At 35.4% G+C, this 12,079-nt stretch overlaps 1 long non-coding RNA gene across 1 annotated transcript in view; it reads left to right on the top strand.

Annotated features, from left to right (window-relative positions):
- The window catches only part of LOC111826644, a 140,623-nt gene that overhangs the window by 107,099 nt on the left and 21,445 nt on the right, over positions 1-12,079 (top strand). The window lies entirely within an intron of this gene.

Below are 12,079 nucleotides of genomic sequence, written 5' to 3' on the forward strand. Positions count from 1 at the left end.
GGTTGCTTTTTTGTTGGAAGCATTAAAGATATTCCCTTTTTCCCTCCATTGACTCCCTCCAACCTGTACCCGCTCCCCAGGTATTCATTGCACATTGCACTATTATCTGTGTCCATGGGTTATGCATGTATGCATATAAGTTATTTTATGTTGCAAATAATTGCCCAAAACAAGAATGTGTCAGGGAAAATTTAGCGCTTGGTCTTCTTCAAATCTAGAAACAAAAGTTTTATCTTGGAAGAACTGAGTTGGTTTTAGTATGGATGCTGTCCTAGCAAAGGTTGACTATAAGATATTTGCTTCTCTTATAAAAATACTGATGTTGTTACAGCATACTACTCGCAACATTATCTTATCAAAATGGAGAAAAATGATATCCATGTTATATATATTTGAAACACTAGACATTCAGATTTAGTGGTGATTCACATAGGAAGATTTAATTCCAATGAATCACTTTATTTTTTTAATATATATTTTTATTGATTTCAGAGAGGAAGGGAGAGGGAGAGTTAGAAACATTAATGATGCAAGAGAATCATTGATTGTCTGCCTCCTGCATGTCCCCTACTGGGGATCAAGTCCACAACCTGGGCAGGTGCCCATGACTGGAATTGAACCCGGGACCCTTCAGTCTTCAGGCCAGTCCTCTATCCACTGAGCCAAACCAGCTAGGGCGTCCAATGAATCATTTTCTTACAAAATTTTGTCTCATTATAAGCAGAGCTAACCCTTGAACTTTAGGTTAAGATTTACAGTACATATGTTGAAGTGTGGGCCACTATTTCTTTGCAAAGAGAGAGGTGTCATGTAGTTTTTATTTATAATCACCTGATTGTAAGACTAACCTCTGTGCTAAGTGGGGATACCAACCACCTCATTACCAACTTCTTGACCATAGACTTCTGAATTTTGAGTTCTCTTAGACCAGCGGTTCTCAACCTGTGGGTTGCAACCCCTTTGGGGGTCGAATGACCCTTTCACAGGGGTCTCCTAAGACCATCGGAAAACACATATATAATTACATATTGTTTACAGTAGAAAAATTACAGTTATGAAGTAGCAACGAAAATAATTTTATGGTTGGGGGTCACCACAACATGAGGGTACTGTATTAAAGGGTCGCAGCATTAGGAAGGTTCAGAACCACTGCCTTAGACCAAATGTTTGAGTCATTCTCCTAAGAGGTTTCTTGGAACAGCCTTATTATTTTTTTTCCTTTTTAAGTTTGTTATTTTATATTTTCAATAAAATAAACTTTTTCTTAATAGATCCATTTGGAAAGTACACAGAGTCAAAAGGGAAGAGCAGAAGTATTTTCCAAGTGTTCAGCCTTAAATTTGTCTTGGAATTCCTGAACATTGAGAGATGAAGGCTGTATTAAATTCCCCTTGCCTTAAAGTCATCAAAAGTAAGGTGAGATAAGACCCGTTATATAGCTGTTTAAAGAGATTTTTAAAAATCAGATTTATTGAGGTATAACTTACATGAAATAAATATTTATCCATTATACAGTATATGCATACTTACTGAGTTTGACAACATATTGCCAGATGTTACCACTCTGCCAAGATACAGAATATACCTATCACCATGAAAATTCCCCCTATGGCCCAGTGTCATCAATCTCTTTTCTTAACCCTATCCCCTGTCAACCTGTGATGTGATTCTGTACTTACAGTTTTGCCTGTTGTAGAATGCCATATAAATTGAATCATGAATATATAGTCTTTTAACTCTGGTTTCTTTCAAGTAGTATAATGTATTTAGATTCAATCATGCTTTGACTATATATCTGTAGCTTATCTTTTATCATTAGTAGGTAGTATTTCTTAGTAAGGGTACCACAATCTGTTAGTCCCGTGGTCGGCAAACTGCGGCTCGCGAGCCACATGTGGCTCTTTTGCCCCTTGAGTGTGGCTCTTCCTAAGCCTTAGGAGTACCCTAATTAAGTTAATAACAATTTACCTACCTATATAGTTTAAGTTTTAAAAATTTGGCTCTCAAAAGAAATTTCAATCGTTGTACTGTTGATATTTGGCTCTGTTGACTAATGAGTTTGACGACCGCTGTTAGTCTCTTCACCAATTGAGCAGTATTTGGTTGTTCCTAGATTTTGGCGATTGTGAATAAATCTGCTATAAATATTCATGTACAGATATTGGGTAAACATATGTTTTCATTTGTCTTGTATAAATACCAGGAGCAAGATGGCTAGGTTGTATGGAAACTATATATTTAGTTTTTAAAAAACTGCTGAACCATGTCTCAAATTGGCTCTATTATTTTGCCTTCCCAATCGTAATGTATCAAAGTGCTAATTGTTCCACATCCACTCCAGTACAATCAGTTTTTTCTTCTGCTTATTTTCTATTTGTATGCCTTCTTTTGTGCTTTTGTGATAAGTCTGTTCAAATCTTTTACCCATTTCTTAGTTGATTTGTTTCCTTATAACTATGTTGTAAGGATTACTTAAAATATATATTGACTTCAGAGAGGAAGGGAGAGGGAGAGAGAGATAGAAACATCAATGATAAGAGAGAATCATTTATTGGCTGCCTCCTGCACACCCCATACTGGGGATCGAGCCCGCTACCAGGGCATCTGTCCTGATCGGGAATCGAATCATGATGGCCTGGTTCATGGGTTGACGCTCAACCACTGAGCCACGCCGGCTGGGCAAGATTCTTTACATATCCTGTTACAAGTCATTTATTGGATATAGATTTAGAAAAATCGTCTTATTGTCTGCCCCTTTGTCTTTTCATTTTAACTATATCTTCCAAAGAATGAAAGTGTTAAATTTTGATTAAGTATCATTTATCAATATTTTCTTTTAGAAATAATGTTTTTTTATATGTAAAAAAGTTATGCTTTAGTAAAAGTCAAATAGGTTTTTTTCTCCTTTTTGAAACCATTTTAGATTTTACATGTAGGTATATGATATAGTTTGAAATAAATTTTGTATTTGGTGTGAGGTATGGGTCAAGGGTCATTGGAGATGATTAAAGCATGATTTGTTCAAAAGATTATCCTCTCTTCATTGAATTATTTTGTCATCTTTAAAAAATTTAATTGATCACATAAGTGTTTATGTCTGGCTTTTTATCTGTTTAATGTATCTAGATATTTTCTTTTTGCATGCATTACACTATCTTGACTACTCTTGCTTTGTAGACAGGCTAGAAATCACGCTTTGCAAGAATTACAAAGCCACTAGAACTCTGATACATTACTGTTGGAAGCAAGATAACCTTGTTCCTTTTCTCAAAAATATTCTAGCTATTCTGTGATTTTATTTTAATTATATTTAAAATGTATACAAAATTCTGCGGGCACTAAGGAGGGGATTGTTTTAAATCTAGAGATTAATTCGGGGAGAATTACTATCTTAATAATATTAAGTATTTAAACCCATGAACACAATGTAATTTTTCAACTTGTTTAGGTCTTCTTTGATTTCTTTTATCAATGTTTTATTATTTTCAGGATACAAATTTGGCACATTTTATAGATAAGTATTTCAGCCCCTTTCTGAGGCTATTATAAATGATACTTTTGTTTTAATTTGCAATATTTTATTCCAGTCTTGAAATACAACTTTATTTCATAAGAACTAGCTAAACTCACTTATTAGTTCTCAAACCTTGTTGTAGACTATTTTAGATTCTCTACCAATATGATCAGGTCATCTGCAAATAAAGACAGTTTCTTTTCTTTAAAGTTTAATTTGTAAGTTAGGCACAGTAAGAGATTAACAACAATAACCAATAATAACATAGAACAATTATAAAAATATACAGTTGACCCTTAAAGATTGTAGAGGTTGAGGACACTGAAGTCCCATGAAGTAAAAAATTTGCATTTAAGTACAGTCAGACGTCCACATGCATGGATTCCCCACCATGGACTTGCTCCTTGAACAACACAGGTTTGAACTGTGAGGGTCAATTGAACTGTGTGGGTCAATTGAAAAAAGTCCACGTGTAGGTGGACCCATGAAGGACAAACCCATGTGTTCAAGGGCCAATTGCACTGTCATGAAAGTTCTGTGAACGTGGTCTCTTTCTCACACCATATCTGTTGTATTGTATGTACAGTGTGGATGTGCTGGACAAAGGGTTGATTCACAACCCAGGCTAGACTGAATGGGATTACAAGAGATTTGATCATGTGGTCAGAAAGATGCTCAATTGAAAACTTATGAATTGTTCACTTATGGAATTTTACATTTAACATTTCTGTACCATGGTTGAGTGCCAGTAACTGAAACCGTAGGTAAAAAGGGACCACGGAACAGGATTGCAGGAGAAAGATAGATTTGCAGAGAGGGTTTTGTGTGTTTGGTCCAGAAGACGTTTTGAACCTTACATGATAAGATTTGAGCTATTTAATGTGCAGTTTGAGGTCTGAGTGTTAACATGATGTTGTAAGTGCACATGTGGTGGTAATGACTTGGGACTTGGGGGTTACAAACTTGTAAAGATATAAAGAGAAAATCAACGATTCTGAGCATCTCACAACAGATTCTGCTTCACAATTTGTTCTTGTAGAGACCTTTGCCATGATTTTCTATTATTACCAGGAATAAAGGTTCAAGATGTTACCATGCATTTGATCAAATATTAATCAATGTGCTTGGACACAGTGAATGTCTACCAGAAAAAGAGAGGGGGAATGTCATCTAGACCTGGCAGAGAAACCTCATAAAAAACCAGCGGTGGAAATTGCTGTAGGAGGCAGATGAGAGATTATTTTCACAACTGCAGTTGAGTGAAATGAAAATGCCTAGCTTTGTCAGCACCTGAGTACTATTTTGCTGGTGGACTTTAATTACATAGGCTAGACAGCTTGCAAGGGGGGAACAAAGAAAAGTTGAGAATCTCTATTCTGGGGTCAATTTCCTAAACAGTGTGTGAGAGGTATACGCAGAAATCCTGTTGACAAAATATTTTGTGCAAGCGCCTTCCACACACAGCTTTAAAATGTCACCCCCATGTTTTCCATTCCTGCTGCTCTTCAAGTTCCTAATGTCTGTGGCATCTTAATCGGTTTCTTTCTCTTGCTTGCCCCATGACTCCTCCAAGAAACATTCGCCACTATGGCATTCATCTGCTGCTTAGGCCATTCCATATAATTTTAACATGATTTTAGAATTAAATTGAGTTCTAAGTTTTCCTATAAAGTTATCTGGAAGGTAAGCTAAACTGAATGAACCATGAGCACATCAGACTAGTAAACGATGCTTTTTAAGGTATTGAAATTTACATATTCATTGAAGAAAGATATAAACTTTCTTTTATATCTTTTATGTACTTTAAATGTTTTCAGGGAGCACCAAGGAAACAATTTGATATCTTGGGGGGACTGAGATGTTCCTTCTACAAGGATCTAAACATTTTAATGATGTCACCTTCCTCAGTGACCCCAGTGTTTTTCTTGCATCCTGTGTTAAGTGGAACATCATGTTGGTCAAAGTATCTTTCCAGTTAATGGGAGCTGTCTGGAACCAGTCCACTGAGAGTGCCCCTGAAAAGGCAGTAACAGGGAAACTCAGGTCATTCCTTCACTCGCCCTTCACCCAATAAACTTTATTGAACATGTGGTGTGCATATTAGAAGTGTATGGCACTAAGGAACAGTGTTCCAGTGGAAAGAACATGGACGATGGATTCAGGAAGAGTTCGCCTAGGATCCTATCTCTGCCCTTGCTGGCTGCGTGGCTTTGGGCACTCTATTTACCCTTGTTAGACCTCAGCTCCTTCACATTTCACTTTCATATATGCAGATCTGAAGGTAAGAGATACTGATATGTACTATAGTATAGAGCAGTGGTTCTCAACCTTCCTAATGCCGCGACACTTTAATATAGTTCCTCACGTTGTAGTGACCCCCAACCATAAAATTATTTTCGTTGCTACTTCATAACTATAATGTTGCGACTGTTATGAATCGTAATGTGAATATCTGATATGCAGGATGTATTTTCATTGTTACAAATTGAACATAATTAAAGCATAGTGATTAATCACAAAAACAATATGTAATTATATATGTGTTTTCCAATGGTCTTAGGCGACCCCTGTGAAAGGGTCCTTCGACCCCCAAAGGGGTTTTGACCCACAGGTTGAGAACCGCTGGTATAGAGCCTAAGATGATGGTAGAAGCTTATCTTAGGCAAGTTTCTTTCTTTTATCTTGGCCTTCTTAGGAAGAGTTACAATGCATGTCGAGAGAGAAAGATGCCATCATGTGAAGTGCAGTCTTATATTATGATACATCTGGATTTCAATCCACATTGTAGCACTTTTGGGTCTAGTGAGGTCTCAAAATGATTTGCTCTAATTCAGTGGTGTAGAGAAAATGTAGATTCTTTATTTGGTTTATAACCAGTCAAGTACCTCTGATATATATGGTGTCCCCCCAAAATGTGTACATCTACTTTGAATAATTATAAAGGCAGTTTTATTAAAATACATTTCATTTCCCAAAATATGTGTACATATTTTGGGGAGACATTCTGTATACGGGGTCAGTGCTAAGTGTCTAACACAATTGCAAGCTCAGGCTGTGCAATGATTTAAATACTGTCATGCACCACATTAAAATATTTTGGTCAATCCCATGAACCAAGTGGTTACAGTTTGGTTCCCTGTCAGGGCACATGCCAGGGTTGTGGGCTCAATCCCAGTAGGGGGAGGGTACAGGAGGCAGCCGATCTAATGATTCTCTCTCATCATTGATGTTTCTATCTCTTTCTCCCTCCCCTTCCCTCTCCCTGAAATCAATAAAAACATTTTTTAAATGGTGATGATTGCATAAGATTATAATGGAATTGAAAAATTCCTATCGCCTAGTAATGTGGTAGTCCTTGAAACTTCATAGCATGAAGCATTACTCATTTGCTTGTGGTGATACTGGTGTACACAAAGCTACTGAGCTGCTAGTTCTATAAAAGCACAGCATGTACAATTCTGTACAGTACATAATTGATAATGATAATAAAACTTACTGGTTTATGAATTCACTATTTTTTATCGTTATTTAATAAATAATAATATTTATTAAAAAATAGTATTCCGTGTCATGCCAGCAGCAGCCTCATATATCTCATGTTTACTGTCTCTTGATTGCATCATTTTCTCTTGCCTATACCAGCAATTTTCAACTGTTTTTATCTCCTGGTACACATAGATATATACTAAAATATAATTTTTTGCCAATCTGACAAAAAAATAGGCCTAATTTTGATTCATTCACACCAGACAGCTCTTGTGTTGACTGTTGACATTTTTTTAATTTGACAATCTAAGGGAAAAGAGGCCAGTGTCCCTGACTACATAGTCAGGCATTGCTAGTTTTAAAAATTCTTGCGGCACATCAGTGTGCTGTGGCACATGGGTTGAAAATCGCTGGGCTATGCCATATAGCCTAGGTATATAACAAGCTATACTACCTAGATTGGTATAAGTGCACTCTATGATGTTCACAGGATGACAAAATCGCCTTATGACACATTACTCAAAAACTTCCCCTTTTATTAAGTGGCACATGACTGTAGTCTCATTAGATTAGTGGTTCTCAAACTCTAATGTTTATTGGACTCATTGGGAGGGCTTAAAAAATGCAGATTGCCAAACCTTATCTCCAGATAAGGTTTCACTTTAGTAGGACAGGGAAAAGCTTAAGAATTTGCATTTTCAAAAATCCCAGATGATGTTGATGCTACTGGTTGAAGGACTGCATTTTGAAAATCTCTGATTTAAATAATGTTTAGTCTTCAAATTAATTTCTCCTTGTATTTTATTTCTTCCTACTCTTTTAAATTCCTGGATACCCAGTTTATTTTAATAAAACTTTATCTACAATTGACAAAAATAGAAGCCTAGTTTGGTTAATTCTGGATATATATATATATATATATATATATATATATATATATATATGTTAATATTTATATGCTATGTGTATTGATACAGAAACATATTTATATAAATAATACATAATATATGTAATATACATACTATTTAACATATATTAATATTTTTGATAGTCAACTTAAGCAATGATAAAAACTTGAAGACATGGTATTTAAATAATTTGGGCTTATCCATATTGAACATTAAAATATTTTTAAATTCATGAATTTAGTATATAATCTATATTATATTTCTTTTGAGTAATATTATAGACCCATGGCACTTTAAAGGCACAGTTTTCTTCATTGAAGTCTAATTATTTTTTATCTTATCTTTTTATCTGGGACTCTTGTTCTTTTTAGCACTATTCCTGATATATATTTTTTAAATATATTTTTATTTATTTCAGGGAAGAAAGGAGAGAGGGAGTGAGTGAGAGATAAAAATATCAATGATGAGAAAGAATCATTGATCAGATGCAATCTGCACAGCCCCTACTGGGGATTGAGGATGAAACCTAGGCATGTGCCCTTGGTCGGAATGGAACCCAGAATTGAACCTGGGACCCTTCTGTCCACAGGCTGACACTCTATCCACTGAGCCAAATCAGCTGGGCTAGTCCGGATATTTTTAAAAGATTTAAGATTTCAGAGAGGAAGGAAGAGGGAGAGAAATATCAATGATGAAAAAGAATCATTGATCAGCTGCCTCCTAGGGCAATCATTGATGTGCCCTAATTGGGAATTGAACTGTGAACTCCTGATTCATCAATGCTTAATCACTGAGCCACACTGGCTGGCTATTCCAGATATTTTTGAAAGCACTCTTGCTCTCTAAGAGCAGGATATTCTAGGCACATTTTGTATTTCCCTGTCCTAAACAATGGAGTCCATTCACGTTAGTGAATAATAGTATTAGGGATCAACATTTTGTGTCCTAGTACTGTAAACTGAATTAGGTAATAAAACTGGGAACATTTATTGAAAATCATGAATTCATATTGATATATATAATTTATTGTCATTCTAATTTTTGAAGTCATTTCTTATCCTTCTCTAATAGTTTAAAAACTTAATGTGTCTCTTTTAAATATATCACTTCTATCATCACAACATTTTTTTATCAGTTTTAGTATGCTGTGCTGTATTTTGCCATTGCAAATAACATGAATTCTTAGAATATTGCCTCAAATTTAAGATGTCACGTATTGTATCATAAAGAAACCATGATACATGGATATTACATTTTTGAAAATTTATCTTGACCCTATACACAAACATCAGTTTAGGATTATTGTAGATCTCAATGTGAATAGTAAAATCAAAAGGTTCCTAGAAAATAAACTTCAGACCTTGATATAATAAATTATTTCCTAAATAGAATACAAATATTAAACATAAAAGAGCATTAGTAAGTTAGACTACCTTAAAATTGGGATCATTATTAACAAAGTGAAAATGTAGGTCACAAAGTGGAAGAAATTATATTACAGATAATTGAAAGGGTTCATATCCAGAATATATAATCACTTCTCCAAATCAACAAGAAAAAGACAGCTCATTTATACTCTCTTAAGAAGGCAAAAATCTTGAACAGTTACTTGATACACACAAAGAAAGGTTTCCAAATAATTAAGATATATAAGAAATATTTTGACTCTTATTTGTAGTTAGGGAAAGTCAAAGTTAAAACTATTATGAAATGTAACTTCATACCCACAAGAAAGACTAAAATAAAATTGACTGAGATACCAACTATTGGTACAGATGTAGAGCTGCCAGAATTATCGTGCACGACTGGTAGGAGCCCACTTGTACAAAGTGCTTGTTATTACCCTCAAAGTTGACATACGCACCATATAACCCAGCAATCCCTCTCCTAGGTATACACTTAACAGAAAACTCTACATATGTGCACTGAAAGCCATGCACAAGTGTTTATAGAAGTATTCCTCTTAATTACCACGGTCTGGAAACAGTCTAATATTCATCAGCAGTAGATTGGATAAATAAATTTTAGTATATGTATACAATGCAAAGCTAAACAACAATTAAGATGAATGAATTATTGCTAGATAAAACAACCTGAGGGAATTTAACAAATATAATATTTTTCTAAAGACACTGGACACAAAAAATATATACCATGTGTATAATATTTATGTAAGTTTGAAACAGGAAAGACTAAACTATGGTGGCGGCAGTTAAGGTACTGGTTACTTTTGGAGAAGGGGAGGGTAGTGACTAGGAGGGGGCACAAGGGGGCACTCTGGGTTTCTGCGAATGTTTTATTTCTTGACTTCATTCCAAGTTTGTGCTCACTCTGTAATAGGCCATCAATTATATCTTTTGATTTGTGTACTTTTTGCTTTGCGCTTCAAGGAAAACTTTCTTATTGTTAAACTACATGGCCAAAGTTATGTAGGAACATCGGAGACAACATATCTGACTTGGGACATGCAGGAAATCATTTCAGAGAGAGGATTAGAAGTCAGACCTTATACCACGATGCATTCCAGTGCAAGTACAGAAAATCCCTCTTGTGGTAGCTTAAAGAAGTAAGGGCTTTATGTTCATCACAAGATAACCAAGCTGTGAATGTACATGTCTTAATAACATCAGCAAGAACTCAGGCTGACTTAACTCCTATTGTCCTAACTCTGTATTTTTTGGTCCTTCTGGATGTATGATGGTTGTTGCTTCTCTGGGGATATAGTTTGAGTTACAGGAATGAAGAAGGAAAAAGAGGAGAGGTTGTCCAGCAACCTCATACCAATACCTCGTGGACCAGAGCTGTGTCACCTCTAGGTTTGAGGAAGTCTAGAATGACAATAAAGGGAGGCAAGGGAAGGAGCTTTGAAATGTGTGTTTAGTGAGCCAACTAATGTGACTTGCTATTGCACCTGAGAGATATGACTACCAGATATGTTTTGGGAGAACACTAGCATACCAAAAAAGGAAAAAAAAAGTATACACAAAAGTACTTTTTTTTTTGCCACCATGTACCTTCTCTAGCTTAAGGAAGGTCACATGGTGTCAGAAACTTTCTCATCTCTTCAGGAGTAGAAGGATTTAAGATACACTGATAATACTTAAAATTATGGTTATTCTCAAGGAAGAAAGGACTGCTTAGGCAGTTAATTAGGAAGAAAAAAGAGAAGCATCTGGGCTCATCCAATAACAGTGAGGCCAAAATATTTGTATTTTGGGTTGTTTTTCTTTAATAGTTTGACATAAATGAGGTGAAAGGAAAAGATAATTTTAGGCATCAATTTTGAGAAACATTCAATAGATAGGCATCCAAACTTAAAGTTTCTTTAAAAAGTAAGAAAAGAAGGGAAAAAATATCAACGTAACTTCAAAAAGAACAAAACTATCCTGGTGGTGAGTTCATCTTCAGTAGAATAAAAAGAAGACTTCGCTAATTCTTGGGTTCCTGGGAATTGATCACTCATTTCTCAACAAATAATTATTGTGCCTCCCTTTTGTGCTAGATACTGTGCTACCTACTTTAATGCCTGGTAGCACACTCATCTCTACAAAAGCCCCTTCCATTTGCAAACTATAAAACAGAGTCCCAGATGGGTTCTGGAATTAGACAACCATTGTACAGTTAGTAAAGTCTGGAATTGGGACCGAGGCCTTCTTGACTGTAAGGCTTTCTACTCTATGATCTGCTTGGAATAATTTTGATCCCTATCATGATCTTGATGCTTGACTGTATCCACCCAGTTGTCCAACTAAATAGCCAATTGATAAGTAACAGTACAATGAGGTCACATGTGTGATTCCCTTTCACATTATTTTACATCAGCCTCATTTCTTATCAGTAGGTCCTAAAGCATTTCTACTAGCTAATTTTAAAAGGGAGAAATGCCTATGAGGAAGGCTATCTGAGTTTTCTCTGATATATAGAATTTAGGTGGGATTCTATCTCAAAGATATGAGGATATATCTCATGAAATCTGATATATCAAAACATCATTTTAGAATGAATTAGAAAACTCCCTAGGTATCCAATTGTAATGATTTTTTTAAAAGGATAAAAAAAGAAGGAAATTTCCAGAGAGGACATACCAAAATAAACCACATCACTCCCTTTTTCAGCCTTAGCCAATCCTAAACTGGATCCTCACTGGCATCGGAATAAGAAACCTCTATGA

The sequence above is a fragment of the Myotis lucifugus genome, unplaced genomic scaffold (assembly GCF_000147115.1).
Source record: "Myotis lucifugus unplaced genomic scaffold, Myoluc2.0 scaffold_92, whole genome shotgun sequence".
Lineage (NCBI taxonomy): Eukaryota > Metazoa > Chordata > Mammalia > Chiroptera > Vespertilionidae > Myotis > Myotis lucifugus.